General features: G+C 32.3%; 1 long non-coding RNA gene across 1 annotated transcript; it reads right to left on the reverse strand.

Moving 5' to 3' along the window:
- Positions 1–5336: 5336 nt before the first annotated feature.
- LOC134273355 (uncharacterized) lies at positions 5337–15346 on the reverse strand. The gene is made up of 4 exons (XR_009993387.1): positions 15159–15346; positions 14473–14532; positions 7597–7681; positions 5337–5403 (listed from the first exon to the last, which is right to left on the reverse strand). It is a non-coding gene; the product is annotated as an uncharacterized LOC134273355 (long non-coding RNA).
- Positions 15347–15722: the final 376 nt, after the last annotated feature.

Here is a 15722-nt window from a genome sequence, read left to right on the forward strand (position 1 = left end):
TATTTTTAGGCCATAATGTTAACATAAGCATAAATGTTTATGTTTTTTCTTTAAATTTCTCCTTACACGTAGATGACATTATCTGAGGAAAATTATTCTGTTGTATTTGTTGTGGCTTTTCACCCATACGGTGACTTTTTTAAAAAGTTGAAAAATTGTTCGATAAAGGTTAAAAAAAATCAATCAATCAATCATATCTTCTTTCACATGTAAAGTTGTTTAAAAATTGATACAGTCAATGGTTGTAAATATCAATTTATTTTAGGCCTGTGGAGTCAAAATGCATGACAGACCATTAAGTTGAAAACACCCAGGTTTTCCATTTACTTTTAAATTATGTTTCCATTTTAACAAGACATATTAAATATTCTGTCATAAAATCAACATGAGAGCGTACACTTTGTTTTATAGTTATTCTATAGAAGAATGTGACAGGGTTAAATAATTAAATTGAAGCATCTTTAATTATTGTTTTTATATATTATGTAGACAGCGCGCTCTGTTCAATAAATAATTTCCTGAACTTTCTATCATACACTTTATAGCTCTCTCTCTCTCATCTCTCTCTCTCTCTCTCTCTCTCTCTTAAATTATGTTAAGGCTTAAGAATTGATAACAGTTAATATCTTCTTTGCATAGTTTCATTGTGAGAAGCTGGAAAGGAAGGGCTATTCGAGACACTGCATTAAAAATGAATGGTAAAGAATCATATGGTGAATATTATGCGCCACTCTTTAAGCTGCTTAAAACTTCTTCAAAAAACAAAATAAAATATTCACTGAAATAACTTTTTCAATTACAGCAAACTTTGTCTGTTTTATAGACACATAGAGCAAGTGGATTTCAATCAGCAGAAATGATATAATGTGCATCAAAAATAGGGATATCGTTACGGCTTGCGTTTTTGTAAAATTAGAATTTCTGTGCAGAGATTATAAATTTTCTATTCTATTTTTGATTGACCTTTGTATAAACGAACAGTATTTACTTAGGCATCATTTATTTGATTTTACTTGATTGTAGCACAAAAAGGAGGAGGTGAAATTTACTGTTTAAATTAGGCCTAAGTGATAGCCGATAGGACAAGGTCTGGTTTTTAGTTGTGTGTTTTAAAAGTCATGCAAGTTATGATATTATACTTACGAATTTTTATATGCATGAATAAAATTATTTTAGAGAATCAATTGCAATAAACCATACAAAATTCAGAACTGAAGCAATTATAACATTTATTCATGAGTGCGATACACAACGTCATGTTTCTGACTTTAAATCCATACATTTAAAATTTTTTTTTTTCTGCATTAAGCAAGTGGAGTTTCCCTGCATCTGAATTGTGAACAATAGGTGCAATAGCACAAAAAGTTTTACTAATCAATCGTTCTCTTTATATCTATATGATTTGTTGTTCAAATTCTTATTTAAAAAGTGAAGTCAATTTCTCGTCTACGTATTTACCGAAAGCAAACCATTTTAGCAAAAGAATTGAAAATTATACATGTGACCACCTCTCCGGGATATTCTTTTATCTGATAAACAAAATATACTCCCCGGCCTAATTCCCTTACTTCGCATTGATAGCAACCAACAAATTTTTTTTGTTTAGTTTCTTATTCACGCATGCCTTTTAGACCTACTGTTATGTATTAAATCACCTACATTTTATATGTTTTTGTGGTCTATGTATACTAAAGTAAAATGGTAAAAAGATTCAAATAAATGATTGATTGATTGAAGAAATATGCGTAAATCTAAAAAATAAAATTATTAAATACTGAAGAAAGATAGATCTTTGAGAATTGAAATAATAATTAAAATAAGTCTGTACAACGTACATGATGTACATGTAGATACCCATTTTTTATTATAGTACCAAAGTGTTCTATTCTAAATATTTTTTCTATCAATTTTATTCGTTATCAAATTCAATATTACGGAATTTTTTTTTTCGTGCGACCATAAACTTTAAGATTGTTCTAAAGTAGCGAGTACATGTACAGTGTAGGTAGTTTGTTTATTGATAACACCGGTGCCGCAGACGAAGAACAATAGGTAATTAGTGCCCATTGTTACGCTGACCACTACAATTTGCATGGAATATACAAGTTGTACCCGATCTACCCCGGGGCTGAAGACATGTACACAATACAGCCAAATCACAGGTCGATCACCAATTTCTGATCAATTTAAATCAATTTAAAGGTGTTTTCCTTTCAACTTTTTACCATGCAAAATTAAAATCGATCAATTTGATCATAAACTAATAGTAACATATTAAATTAAGTCTCATTTCAGTTCTTATTTCCCATTCCATAAACTCAAATTAAAAAAAAAATAATGAGATTTCAAAACTGATGAAATAAAAAATGATTTTGTATTTAAATTTTAAGAGACAAACTTAACACATGTACCTTTGCACTAGGGATTCTTAATTAACCTCTAATTTTTAATCAGCTCGCCCCATTTGCCGGTTGCACATGCATACAGTGTGTACTTGTACATATGTACATGTGGAGGAGTTTAATTCTTGGACGATCTACAAACCTCTACATAACATTAAAATAAATGAATAAATAAATAAACTATTAATTAAAATCAGTGCCCACAGATTGAACATATTCAAACCTGTTTTCACCTCTTAGTTACTTTTAAAAGGGATAAAATTTCTAATTTTCGAGCAAATTTTCAAATATTTTGACAAAAAGAGACCAGAAAACTGAACATTTAACAAGATAAATTTAATTGTTTTCGAATTTTTTTTTTCGTGCGACCATAAACTTTAAGATTGTTCTAAAGTAGCGAGTACATGTACAGTGTAGGTAGTTTGTTTATTGATAACACCGGTGCCGCAGACGAAGAACAATAGGTAATTAGTGCCCATTGTTACGCTGACCACTACAATTTGCATGGAATATACAAGTTGTACCCCGATCTACCCCGGGGCTGAAGACATGTACACAATACAGCCAAATCACAGGTCGATCACCAATTTCTGATCAATTTAAATCAATTTAAAGGTGTTTTCCTTTCAACTTTTTACCATGCAAAATTAAAATCGATCAATTTGATCATAAACTAATAGTAACATATTAAATTAAGTCTCATTTCAGTTCTTATTTCCCATTCCATAAACTCAAATTAAAAAAAAAATAATGAGATTTCAAAACTGATGAAATAAAAAATGATTTTGTATTTAAATTTTAAGAGACAAACTTAACACATGTACCTTTGCACTAGGGATTCTTAATTAACCTCTAATTTTTAATCAGCTCGCCCCATTTGCCAGTTGCACATGCATACAGTGTGTACTTGTACATATGTACATGTGGAGGAGTTTAATTCTTGGACGATCTACAAACCTCTACATAACATTAAAATAAATGAATAAATAAATAAACTATTAATTAAAATCAGTGCCCACAGATTGAACATATTCAAACCTGTTTTCACCTCTTAGTTACTTTTAAAAGGGATAAAATTTCTAATTTTCGAGCAAATTTTCAAATATTTTGACAAAAAGAGACCAGAAAACTGAACATTTAACAAGATAAATTTAATTGTTTTCGAGAAAAAAAGGACTTCAAAAACAAAATGTTGTCCAAACTCGACCAGTTGACGTGGTGAAAACGGAACAAATTCAACTTTTCTAACCTGCAGGAAACTTTTCTTTATCCCGATTTTTTTTTTCTATCCATTAAGAACTTTTTTTCTTATTATTGAAAAAAAAGATCACCGATCTCCCTACATAATTTTCTTGGAGTCGGGAAAGGCGGCGATGGATCTTTTTTAGATAGCATAATTTTCTTTTTATTTACAGTTTATTTTTCAATAAGATCTTATGCAAAAGTAAAATTCCATTTTTTTCTGCAGTTAATTTTTTTTATTAATTCTATTTCTATATATTCATTCTATTAATAATTCATTTGATTATTGTCAAAATTTTCACAAACGTAATGTAGAAATTGAGATCAGCATACATACACACAGTCATGTAATTTTGTCACAAGCAGGACATTTAAAGAGATATGAAAATTTTGTCATGATAATTCAAGTAAAAGAAAGTAATAATTGAAGGTTTTATAGCCCTCTGTTTTAATTTAAACCAATTACCAGGTTAAAAACAATGACCACAGTAATTATCAGTAAATCTCAGCATCGACAGTACCTCAACAGTAGGATATATTAATCACAAAATTATCAGCAATTCTCAGCAACGACAGTACCTCAACAATATTTATCAGTATTTATCAGACTCAACAGTAAAAGACGACAGTAATTATCAGTATTTATCAGAAACAACAAAAAATATCAGCAACAACAGTAAAAAACACAGTAGATATCAGTATTTATCAGCAACAACAGCACAGTATCAGTAATTATCAAACTTTATCAGTAAAATTTGGGATTCTCAGCACTTTTTTCGTCTAGTAGTGATTTAAATGTATAAACTATTGCTGTTTGTACTGCTTAATTAAATTGGTATAACTCACTTAATTATTTCTTTCTAAAATTGTCGGTGTCGTCAAAAAAAATGTAAAAGCCAACTTGACAATTGAAAATGCCCTCATAATTTAAAATGCCTTTGAAATACAGCAGACTAAACTAGTGTAATGGAAATTTGTTAATTAAAAAATTATAAGTATTTCCCTTGATATCTGAAGTGCATCATCTGATTACTGACATGTATGCGTTTTAGAAGAAAAATGATTGAACAACCGTCTGCTACAGTCAAAACTAATGCAACAGAAAATTGCACAAAACTTCAAATTTAGGAGATAGGTTGTTTACGTCCATTAGCTAATTAAAGTTTAGAGAAAAAACAAAACTTAATTTGAATACATCGATATCTTTTTACTGAAAAAATGGATTGATGCATGTTTTGGCAAGATAAGTGCTAATGAAACTTGGCAAATTTCATTTCAATTTATTCTACGACACATCCATTTTAAATTTTATGATTCTGTCGACTTGAGTTTGCTTTATCATGTATGTACACCTATAATGTTCATTGATTTTTATATTAAGTGGAGAAACCACTTTGTGTTGGCTTTATTGCAAAGAACTTGATTTCCTGGTAGAACAGAAATAATTAACGTCACATTCGACAAAAACATTTTATTTAATTCTCCGTGAAATCCCAATGAGTAGAGCAGCTTTGAATAAAATTGCACTTCTGTGATATGTGAACCTCTTCCGTCGTAATCCTATATTGGAGCTGTAAATTTACTATGTTTTTGTAAACTTAGCCTTGTATAACTAACATTGATCTACTTTTCGTCTTCCTCAGAGAATACTTGTAAAAATGTTAATGTTTTTATGTCATAAAATTATGCCAAACCTTTAAGTAACGGGGGCACCCGGGGATCGTAGTCTTCGTTAAGAATGACATCAAAAAACTCGTGTCTGAAAGATAGAAATCAAATGCCAATATTAATACAATGTGATTTTCTTTTTTTACGTGAAGCTGGCATTGATAAAACCAATGCTGCCATTACAATAAAGGATGTAAAGTGTTGGCCAGAACTACGATTACGTAGCCTTGGCAATATTGAAAAATAAAATAACAATAATTTACTGAAATCAGATCAACATAGCATTTAAGATGCATACACCCCTGACTTTACATTCTTCTGCTGTAGGTATTAAAAGAGAATATATAAAGTTTTAAAGAAAGTTAAGGTGAAACTAGCATTTCCAGAAAAATGAAGATAAAAAATTATTCAAGATATGGTTCTAATGAAAAACAGTTATTTGTGAAGTTATTAAACGAAAATAGGGGACTATGAATTTTCTCCTTTAGTTTACATTCATTATTAGAACAAAGAAACCTTGCTCTATCAATCTCAAATATGACCAGAGATGGTGTTTTCCAAAACGATTACATTTAATGTTTCCAATATATGAAAAACAATATTATATAATAGTTTATTATATCTCTGAAAATGTAAATATTCGGGTATTGTAGGCGCAGCTCCTACTTTTAATCGTGTTTTCAATAAACAGAAATTTTGACCAGATGATAGAATGAAGCAAAAAAAAAAAAAAAAAACGCCACGAAATTGCCACATGTCTTCCATTGTGTTTATTTATCTGTTGTCGGAGAATGACTGTAAATTCCTTTTCTTGTATGTTCAGCTTTCAAGAAATGTCACAACTGTATACCATTATGATACATAGCATTAATGTGTGTCCAGACGGCCAAGAAAAAGAAAACAGTCTGTTCGTTTGCCAGAATAAATTGCTGCCTTCCAAAATTCTGTAATGTCCAAAAGGTAATACCTTGTTTGAGTCTCAGTTCACTAAAACTACAGTATAGTTGACAAGTCTTTTCTACATATTTCACATTCTCGAGATTTGAAATTCAACTCGAGTGTTCCTTTGTAATGCAAACAATTGAGTCGGGTAAATTAAAGTAAGGAAAATCGGACAGTGCATACTGGAACATGTGGAATTCATAAATAAAATGTGAAGAAAACCGATACTATAATCAATATCACAGATATTTTCTTCCAATTCTTAGATGTCAATGAGCCCTATTTTGAATTTGTAAACTAAAATGAGTGCAACAATGGCCCTGTAAACCAAACTTCCTACTGAATGTTCAAGCATTCCTGTAACGGGCAAAAGTAGTATTTCTAGTGTGATAAAAACAACTCTTTCGGCTTTTTGTTCTTTAGAAGCCAAACGTTTCTAATATACCTGGAAATATCGTGATTTTTCTAATCAACAAACTTTCATAATTATGCTCGCCTTAAATTTGTAGTTGGTATAAAATCAACACCTTTACATTTTGTAAGATGTTCGAATATATTTATTTAGACAGAATGGGTACAGAAATGTGCATGGCATTATACATCTTGGAGTGATTTCATATTTTGCTGAAACTTACCCCGAGGTCGGATAAGAATATCTGTACCATTTCCTTATTTTTTTTTTCAAGAATAATAAGCCGTAACAGAAAATTTGTTGTTAACTTTTTTTCACACATATGGAGACGTCCACGTCCTATTATTGGTACTTATGCCCATTGAGCAGTGGAGGGGGGGGGGTGTCTTTTTTTCCAACACCTACTGCGACAAGGGACCTCGATTAATACGGTCTTATCCGAAGGATCGACCTCATGTTCCACAGTGGGATTCGAACCCGCGACGAAAGGATCAACTCCTTACTTGGCGACTCTAGGGCAGACGCTCTAAACTGCGCCATGCGACAACAGTAATTGTAATCATTTGATCAGTGCCTATAGTAAGTGCAGTTGCTTAATTGCATCTGATTAAACTGTTGACTGTGAAAATAGAGAATCACTGTTCGTATCCATGTCATTCCAAACAAGAGACTTTCAATAAAATTTTCATTCAATCATTCGTGAATAATTATATGGTGTTGATAGGAGCAAACAATACAACCGCTCGTGTATCCATAATTGTATATATCTACATGAAGACATCTATCATTTATGCAAATTATTTCCTTACCACGGTGGGATGAGTGAACTACTAGTAAAACTGTGACTTGAGTGACTAAAGCTAAGTGTACTTTGTCTTTTTTTTTTTAAAATGTTTTACCCTGTTTGTTTGTTAATTTGTATGTCCTTACCTCTGACTGACGTTGCTGGATCCCACTACCTGAAGTAAACACACTACCACTAAAAACGGTCTATCCATAGACATGATGCAATCACCTTCAACCAAGACACACAAAAGTATGTTACAAGTGTAACTTAGCTAGAATTCACCGTACGGTTAACTTGCTTTGAATAAAATGCGGGAAAGGTGAATTAACTTCGTCTTTTATGTTATACTCCTCTCTCTATTTTCCTCTTTAAGTAGTACTATCAGAGCGAATCATTGGTTTTCTGCGCATGTTTTGTACATAATAAATCTCATAGGGGTGTCCTCACGGTACCATCTAACGGATACTAATTGCCTTTCCAATACATTAGAGATGCTCAGAGAGAGAATATACTTCACATTAATTGCTGATCAGCTTGTAATAAATATGATAAATGATTAATTTATAAAATCTGTCAATAGGTAAATTTTCTCGAGAGCATTTGGATTATTTAATAATGTTATTGGCCATTCTATAAGTAAGTGAACCTGTTTGCTAGCATTGCCCAGAGTATCAAATGAATCGGTTAATGTCTATTTCAAATTCAATTTTTCATATTAGTATCCAAAACTTCATGATAAGGTGTCATTTACATTTTGCATTAAATAGGACTGACTGTGATAACATGTTTATACCTCTCTCTCTAATCACTCCTCATGGGGACATAACTGAACACTGTATCGTGTACATTATTTATGTAAAAGTAACAGGCCAAACTCCATTCTGTGAGAAGAAAGAAAGGTTGTAGGACCGTTAGGTCCAATTATAGTTCTTTTTTCTCACATAATGTACAGTCTGAGGCTTATAACCTACTAAAAACATTTATTTTATAGTGTTCATAATGTACTCTTTTAGACCTTTTTCTCATTCATTGAATTAGGTATGCAATGTGTACTTATTGAACTGTGTCAGGTGAATGTTGTATTTATTTGTGTTGTGTTTTGCAAGAAATGGAGTTCTGCAAAATCACAAATTTTTATGGGGGTTAATTTTTGTTGTTTTAGAGGTATGACGAGACCCACAATTTCATGTCCACCACGAAATGTAAAATGTTACATACGTAACAACTCAACAATTCTTTATCCACGAATTCAAATCCCAAACATGAGTTTTTACTCAAATCACGAAATTTTGATCCCACGAAAATATGTGATTTTTAATTTACAGTATTAAAGGTGCATAGACACAGATTTGAAGTTAATATTTTTCTCAAATTTTCTGTATAATATCACGACTCATATATTGCAATAGCATTTCACACGAAAATATATTAAACATCTTATCTAATCTTAAAGTTATTGAAACTTAAAATTTTGGATGGGTTTGATTGACAAATCCTTGCACTTTCACAAATTTGAAATTGTATTCTTAATACTTATTAAAAGTGGCCATCTTGTTGTGTATTAATGAAAATATAAAATTTTTAATACAGGAAACTCCGAGTAGAAATGTTCGAAAGCAAAACGCAGTATATTGTCAGTCCGTGCAGTTGTGGTGAGCAGACTTTAACAATTGAACCTACTCGTAAACCTTAAAAATAACAGAACTCGTGCCATTTTTACAACCAGAAGTCTCTGTCGAGACTGTAGCTCTACTGGTATGTACTTATCAAAAACCATTGCACTATTTTATGTATCTTTGTGTAGTCTACTTGTGTGCCAACTTATTTTGAAATCAAGCTAGAACTGTAGAAGGAGTAGCGTTTTTAAGGAATTTCACAGAAAATTCTATTTTTAGTAACCATGGTAACACCGTTCATCGAAATCAGAAACCGATGCACTATTCTATGTATCTTAGGGTAGTCTACTTGTGTGCCAAGTTATACTGAAATCAGACCAAAACTGTAGAAGGAGTAGCGTTTTTAAAGAATTTCACAGAAAATTCTATTTTTAGTAACCATGGCAACATCGTTCATCGAAATTAAAAACCGATGCACTATTCTATGTATCTTAGTGTAGTCTACTTGTGTGCCAAGTTATATTGAAATCAGACCAAAACTGTAGAAGAAGTAGCGTTTTTAAGGAATTTCACAGAAAAATTCTATTTTTAGTAACCATTACAACATCGTTCATCGAAATTAAAAACCGATGCACTATTCTATGTATCTTAGTGTAGTCTACTTGTGTGCCAAGTTATATTGAAATCAAACTAGAACTGTAGAAGGAGTAGCGTTTTTAAGGAATTTCACAGAAAATTCTATTTTTAGTAACCATGGCAACACCGTTCATCGAAATTAAAAACCGATGCACTATTCTATGTATCTTAGTGTAGTCTACTTGTGTGCCAAGTTATATTGAAATCAGACCAAAACTGTAGAAGGAGTAGCGTTTTAAAGGAATTTCACAGAAAATTCTATTTTTAGTAACCATGGCAACACCGTTCATCGAAATCAAAAACCGATGCACTATTTTATGTATCTTAGTGTGGTCTACTAGTTTGCCAAGTTATATTGAAATCAGACCAAAACTGTGGAAGGAGTAGCGTTTTAAAGGAATTTCACAGAAAATTCTATTTTTAGTAACCATGGCAACACCGTTCATCGAAATCAAAAACCGATGCACTATTCTATGTATCTTAGTGTAGTCTACTTGTGTGCCAAGTTATATTGAAATCAGACTAAAATTGTAGGAGGAGTAGCGTTTTGAAAATTGTTTACAGACAGACGGACAGACAGACGGACAGACAGACAGACAGACAGACAGACGGACGGACGCCGGACGCATTACTGTCGCATAAGCTCTTCTGGTCTCTGACCAGTAGAGCTAAAAATTACATGTATGTAAATCTCACGGATGTGTTCAATTTGCTAAACTATGTAAACAATTCTAAGCGCCAACTGACAATACTTGTGAAGGGATTTTGCTTTCGGACATTTCTACTCTGATTATAATTATTTTTCTGGATTAAAGTATTAATATTTTCCATTAATAAGTAACAAGACTGCCACTTTTTTAAACTATTAAGAACAACATTCAAAACTGTAAAAGTCCAAGGATGTGTCAATCAAACCCATCCAAAAATTTAAGTGTCAATAACTTTAAGATGAAACCATTTTAATTTATTTTCCTGAGAAATGCTATTAAAATGTGATATTATACAGAAAATATTAACTTCAAATGTGTGTTAATGCACCTTTAAAATAACAAACTTAAAGATGATATCACACTGTTTTAAATGAATCTTTTAGCTTATAGGTAGTCCGATCCTCAGGTTCTGAAAATCAGGAATTGAATAATTAAAAATACTTATAAAAAAGTCTCTGAATTCTCTAAGTCATGTGTATACACCCATGATAGTTCTTCAAAATTCACCTTAGATAATCGTATGATATGGGAGAGATCAGTAAATCTTCAATATACTTTCAGGAAATGTGAATAAAAACAATCTTGATGTTTTACTTCATATTTTGAAGCTTAGCTTTTCCCTAGAAAATATTTAGCATAATTAGCTCCCTCTTCCACCATCCAAGTATATTAAGGTAGTCAGATCCTCAGGTTTATAAAATTAACAGTTAAGTAATCAAAAATACTCACTAAAGTATCTCTGAATCCACAAACTTATTTAAATTTATCCACAGTATTTCTTTAAAGTTAGAGATTAAAGTTTATCATATTATATAGGGGATTTTGTCAAATCTCCAATATTTTTTCAGAAAAAGCGAATTGAAGTATCAGCCATGCATTTTCTAATTGCAAATTGATCAACAAATATATTTTAGGTTGAAAAATGATAGGTATCCAGCCATTCAGAATCAGAGAAATTGTCATGATTTTTATACTTAAGGTATTTTTGTCTTCTATTTCTGTCATGTATTCTATAATACATAGTGTAAAAGGCTTTTGCTATCATTGGAAGACACAATAAATCACTTCCTATTTCATATCATGCTAATAAGCAATGGGGTATCTAAGGCTGGATTTAAGAAAATCTTCTTTCTCTAAAACTATATCATATTTTTTCCTTTCAGGGTACAAATGTTAACTTTTATAAGACCTTTTTCAGGTCACCTGAGTCACTCAGGTGACCTTTTGCTATCTATTTTCGTCCATGTGTACGTCGTTCGACGTTCGTTGTCAATCGGTCGTAAACTTTTAAACATTTTTAGTTTCTTCTCTGCAACCACTCAACCAATTTCCACCAAATTTTGCATAAAGCATCTATGGGTGAAGTGGAACAAAAATTGAGAATTTCATGGTCCCTGTCCCCCTGGGGCCTGAGGGATGGGGCCAAAACCACTAAAATTAATGCAATCTTTAAAGATCTTCTTTTACCTGGACATCAAGCAGTCAAACTGTTAACATGAATATAATGACCATTGAGTCCTCTACCAAAATTGTGAAATTCATGGCCCCAGGGTCAGGGGTTCTAGTGCTAGGGCATTTTTTATATTGAAAATGCATTACTGTAAACCAAGTATTATACGCGTGCGATAAATATCCGCGAGTTCCGCGAGTAACCTCTGCTCGCGGATATTTATCGTCGCGAACCAGTTGTTATGATTAGAGTTATTTACCCTTTTTTGAATACCGATCCCGACGGTTCAACAAGTAATCACGGAAGAACTCTAGTGTTCTAGAAGCAGTTGAAATTTAATTACAAACATTCAGAAAAAAGATATAAACGAATGGCAAATCTAAAACTATTTGTCTAAAAATGATTAAAACGTCAATAATTGTTTCAGCTTGTGTTATTATTGTTCATTATTGTCACAGACGAGTTAGAGATAGCCTGGTTAATTACGACTAATTATGGCCCAGTCCTGCTCTGTCCCAACCATTTATAATAATTGCCCTTTGGCTATGTAGATCTTGTAAAGCGTCAATTACCCAATTAGCATGAGGTACTTTTACACACGAGAGTTTGAAATCAACTTTAATTTCCTCGATTTTTTCCTGATTTTCATTCGAGCGTCGTGAATAATGCGTAAGAAGTATACTCATGGTAACATTTTACCTACTTTAGGTGCGGATATAAGATTTTAAACGGACGCAATGCACAGAATGTCTTGAATGATAATGCGTAAGCAGTACTCACGGTAGCATTTTACCTAGTTTATGGGCGGATAAAAATTTTTAATTTGATACCACAATTATATGTGGAAATAAAAAAAAAATATGACCACTTGTTCGCGGAAATAAATCGTCGCGGATTAGTTCTCTAGCGGTCAGTCGCGAATTAAAAATGACGCGTATAATAATTGGTTTACAGTATTTCTTTAAAAATCTTCTTCTCTGCTCCTTGGAATTAAATAAATTAACTAAGTACAGAGTTATGATGAGGAAGAAGGCCTCTTCCAAAATTGTGAATGTTATGGTCCCGGGGTCAGGGATTCTGGTGTTAGGGCGGGGCTTTAATTTATTGATTAAAGAGTGAAAATACATTCATTCTTTGAAAATCTTCTTCTCTGTTTGTGAATTTTATGGCCCCAGGGTCAGGGGTTCTGGTCTTAGGGTGGGGCTCTATTGATTATATGGTGAAAATACATTAAATATTTGAATATTCTCCGCTCCTGGGTATTTAGCAGATGAACTACCTAATATATAGCTATGATGAACAAGCACCATTCTTTCTGAATTGTGGATTTCAAGGCCCCTGGGTCAGGGGTACCATAGAGGGAGGTCTACTTATGTACTGAAAATGAATTAATTGTTTGATATCTGCTCCTTTGCATTAATCAAACATTATTGATAAGCAAGGGTGCCTTTTCCAAAATTGTGAAAAGTGTGGACCAAGAGTCAGGGGTTCATGTGTGGAAGTGGCACTACTGATTATTGCTGAATATTACTGATTAGTTGAATGCATTATTTTGTTCCCCTACTCTGTCTATGGATATTAAGTAACCAAAACAAACATGCTAAGTGTATTCCCGGTAGTTATGATTAGCAATGGTGTCTCTTTCAAAATTGGGAATGTCATGATGTCTAGTTTAGAACATAAACCAAATTCAATCGTTGGAAAGTTGTTGCATGATGCTCAGGTGACCTATAAGGCCCTTGGGCCTCTTGTTTCTAATACTTCCAAAGACCTTGAATCATATAAAGATGAATAAGATAAAAATTGTTGCATAAAAAAATTTCATTTTCAAGCTTCATTTTGATGCATTTAAAATTAAATATTAATTTTTGGAGTTATTCTTTCTGGCTGAGGATCGGATTTCCTTAATGTGAGGGTGCAAAAATATATGTGATAAAAGCTTCGTTATTATGGTAATTTATGGGGAAATATTTTTTCCGAGACTTATTGAATCAATTATACGTGTTTTCTGCTGAGTTTAAATAATAAATTGCTGCTTTGTACATTTTGTTTGAATCAGTTATCGACTGTTCAAGACATTGACACTGGACAACGCTCTCGTCCGCTACAAAGCAGAGCCTGTCCTCATTGTTAATAAATTGTTATCGTCGTATTTCAGCTTCCTATTTCCATACTGTTTGGGCACACAATAATGAATTTAGACGGTTTATGAATGAACGAAAATCTGTCAAATGAATTGCGATCATATATGTGTGTGTCACTACAGATATGACCTGTAGCTTTTTATTTGAGTTAAATATTAAACTATATTGATAATTTGTATTTGTACTTCCGTTGAGAAGCGAATGGTTAACATGGTTGAACTGCAGATTTGAATATATTCTCTAAGTAGCACAGATGGTGAGGTATTGATTCTGTAAACACACTAATGTTCTTTCAAGATAAGATGAATACAAACTCTCTTGATTATGTATCTTTCCCCCTGTGTATTTTCTCCGCCGACTTATCCATTGGATATTCACACTAACTTGTAAAAGCGTAAGGATTACATAGAAAATACCGGAAGGTGCTGTAGGGTATTAAAACCCCTATTATCTGAACATTTACCTTAGTGGGATTGGCAGCAACCAGTACATCACGTTTTATTGAAGCCTCATAGAACTAGATCTGTAAAAATCGAAATAAAATACACACTCTATGTATGAACGTTATGTGTATATTTCATTTTTCAAAATTACCCTATATGCTGAATAAAAGAGTTCACCTTCAACAATGCTCGATAGATACTAGTATTGGACATTAATCAAACTTATGTTTATATTAAATTTATTATCATCTCTTTTCTTTCTGGGCATTAATTTAATTAATTTACTTAGCCACATCATGCACATAACAATTTAATTACACATGGTATACAATAATGAAATGACTCTGCGACTGCTCATCTCGATATATTTGTTTACGTGTAATTAACTGTTTGGTTGAATAATATATTCTTTTTATATAAAGGTAAAAGTCAACCAACTAACAATAAATTTATAGTATATCAATAGCGCACACCATCTATCTTTGACTTGGATACATAATGTAAGTAAAATCTATCCTATTACTTAAAATTGGACTCAACTGCACTGTTAACAGTCTTCGATGTTATTGTTTAAGTAAATACAAAGAACTTATGTTTTAAATATTAGTAATTTTAAATACAGTCTACATGGTCTATACTTTTCATTAATGTAGCGAAGACATAAATTGAAATGTTTAAAACTAAATATTAACCAAGTTTTACATACCTTATTAATGCAGTATTTAAATCAGACTAAATGATATCCTTTGTTAAAATATATATTTGTAGATTAACACGAATATCAAAGGCTAGTAATAGGCGATGAAGGCCGTGTGGCTGAAGGTTGATGAATACGATGTTTAACCCTCTATGCTAACAATAACTTAATTCATGCACTGAACCAATAAAGTTAATTATTTCCTCTTGTGTATCACCTGACTAATGCTATCTGTCTATTTCTTCTCAGTCAAACACATATCTAAACGGACTTCAGCACTGAGTAAATATAATGCATTCCAAAACAATACTTCAGGCTCCCGCATCAGTCGATGAGAGTTTCTCAGTCATCTATAATGCAATACATTCAACACTTTTAAAATGCATAAGGATGGACCTTTAGGAAATCATCTGCAGAGTAAACAAATTAAGGGTTTAGATGTGCACACCTCGAACGACATGCAATTCAACGACAGAAAAGGACCAAACTGCAGAGTAGCAGATTCGTGACGACGTGGCCGTGAATGAACCTGGCATACCACGAGAGATTATCTCTCATTGGCGTACAATAAGT

This window comes from Saccostrea cucullata, unplaced genomic scaffold (assembly GCF_032062105.1).
Source record: "Saccostrea cucullata isolate Sc308-1 unplaced genomic scaffold, CSIRO_AGI_Scuc_v1 ctg7674, whole genome shotgun sequence".
NCBI lineage: Eukaryota > Metazoa > Mollusca > Bivalvia > Ostreida > Ostreidae > Saccostrea > Saccostrea cuccullata.